The sequence below is a fragment of the Vigna radiata genome, chromosome 8 (genome assembly GCF_000741045.1).
Source record: "Vigna radiata var. radiata cultivar VC1973A chromosome 8, Vradiata_ver6, whole genome shotgun sequence".
NCBI classification, from domain to species: domain Eukaryota; kingdom Viridiplantae; phylum Streptophyta; class Magnoliopsida; order Fabales; family Fabaceae; genus Vigna; species Vigna radiata.
Window position 1 is genome coordinate 18,175,096 of NC_028358.1, and position 2,933 is coordinate 18,178,028.

Below are 2,933 nucleotides of genomic sequence, written 5' to 3' on the forward strand. Positions count from 1 at the left end.
TAAAAAAAATTTAATTTAAAAAATTATTCAAAGTGTAAGTTTTAAAAATAAATATGAACACAAAAAAAAAATAATATCTTCGAAATATATATAATATAATATAAATTATTTTAAATACCAATAGCTATTAATTTATAAAATAATATTTAAGTTAATCAATATAATAACTAATTATTTTTTATTTTTAAGATTAGTTTGACAATTAATGATTTTCTTAGGGTATATTAAATTCATAATAATTTTTTTTATCACAGATTTAAAGTTTATAAAAATATATTTTAGTTCATATTATTTTAAATAAAATTCAAAAGTTTTGAAATTTAAATTTAAGTTACATGAAATTAAAAAAATTATATATAATTATTGTTGAAGAAAACAAAATAAAACTCTCTTCATTTTTTTTTCAGTTGTGTTTTTTTTTTCCTTTTAAGTCCAAGAGTTTTTATTCTAACTTTTAAACCTTTACATGAGGATATAAAAGAGAGACAAAGGAGAAAATGAAAAACAAGAGGAGAAGAGAAGACTTGACTTTCTTTTTGTTATAAGGATGATATAAGTCATGACCATAAGATAAGTTCTAAAAAATAAAAAAGAAAAAAGAAAAAAGCTTTGAAGGTGTTTTCTTCTTTTCTCTATCACTTTAACTAAAATATGTATGGGAATATCTTAGAATAAATATAGTTGAATATATGGTCTTTATGATGAATACAATTTTGATTTTGAAATATAATTGAAAATTGACTTTTTTTCCTTATTTGTGTTTTTTATATGTCATATTTCTATATTATCACTAAATGTTGTTGTTAGTTTTAAAAAAGTGATGTCTTATATCTCAAGATGGAGTGAATTGGATTTTTTCTTAAAAATAATTTTTTCAAAAGCTTTGCAAAATCTTTGATTTTCTTGAAATCAATAAAGCAAGAATTATGAATCAACCATAAAAGAGAAAAAAGGAGAGAAAAATCAACACAACAACATATAATGGTTTAACCAAGCTTACATCCAATCTTCTTTCAACAATCTTAGTTGAAGGGATTCCACTATAATGATAGAGTATACAAGAATACAGAGATATCCCCTCTCAATGTACTTCACACCCCACTCAAAATCACTATAGCAACAAAATGTGAATACCCTCACAATCTTATCAAAACAGAAAACACTCACAACTCTCTAAACACCTTGAGAACAATCCCAACTCTCAATGAGAACACCATGACTCTCTCCTCCTGGCACACCTGCACATGAACACAATCCAAAGATTGGAAACGATGAAATTGATCTTCACAACAACACTCTAGTAGTGCAAATATGATTAGAACACTTCAACCCAATTCTCTTGATAGAATCTTGTTGTGTAAACCCAAATGTGATCCTTGATTCTTCAAGATAGTTCTTGGACTCTCCTGTAATCAGTACTCAATCAAAATGTTAGTTATGAAATTGATAGATCAAAGATTAATTTGAAACAACGCGCAACACAACTATTGAGAGGATTTTTGAATCCTGACGTAATTTAATCGATTACGAAATTAATGTAATCTGTTAAGCTTTTATTCTTGCTTTAATATATTTTCTTATATTTAGACTTAACAGATTATACAGCGAATGCAATCGATTATGCAATTCATACAAGCCAACAACAAATTCATATGACCGTTAGAAATAGTTTAGGCTTTAAATGAAATTGCATTTGACAAGAGAAACATATTTAACCAATTAAAAAACTTATGTAATCAGTTATGTTCAACAATTAAGCAAACTTTCAAATCAATTTCCATTCTAAACATATCAATGCACTTATCAAACACATATTGGCATAACAATGTGTTTTAATCGATTATATAACTAATGTAATCAATTATTACACAACTATTTGCCCATTTTAAGCATATATATACTGATATTTGGAGAAATCTAATAGATTATATACATTGCTTAGCCGATTATTTCTATCAGAATTGTAATGTTTAATTTGTTTAAACTCAAGATTCATTTATAAACAATGAATACACATATCAAGCATCTCAAGCCAAACACAATAATGATAAAACAATTGTTATGTCATTTGTTGTGCAAGAAACCATAAAACCATTTTCTTGTTCATAAAATCATTTTCTTGTTCATCATAAAAAACATAGATATGTAGAATAGATGTGTCTCCCCTTATCAACAATTGGTACACTACAAAAAAAAAATTATTATCGATAAAAACATATCGATAGATTTATATTTGTTAGAAATTTGTTATTATTGAGAATATTTTTGTTTAAATTATCAACGAAAATTTCATGGTAAATTTGTATGAGAAATGATGGACCAACTTAATAAAATTTGTTGCTAAAGTTTTATGATCATTACTGATGGATAAATTCGTTAGTAAGTTACTTAATAACACAACTTAACATTTTAGATTCCTTCATCCCTATTTCAATTTCTTCCCCAAAACTAAACCCTCTACGTATTGAGTGTGAAAAAGTTCCCAAAGCAAAAAGCCAACCATGATGCTATTGTTGACCTGTCGTGAGGAGTTGATGACACTGTCGTTGTCATTGTCTGTTAACACTCTGGCAAGTGTACCAGATCGTATCAAGTAATAATAAAATGGTAAGTCCAAGTATCATTTTCCCAAGAGACTCATGGCACTAAACTGTTGTGCTTTTGCTTAACCAATCAAGACTATAAGAACAATATTTTGGGGTTTTTGAATATAAAGTGCTGAAAAATAAACATGAATGCAATTTGATCAATTGAGGTTAAACACAAAAGTGGATGGATGATGTTGATAATATGAGATGGATTTGTTGCTAGGGTTCAGATTTCACCCAATCACCCTCTTATATCTACTCTTCTTATTTAATTCGCTTATTTATCATATTGTCATGCAAACTTTCGTAGTCTATCCTAAACCCAATCTCTTGGCGAAAAGAGCC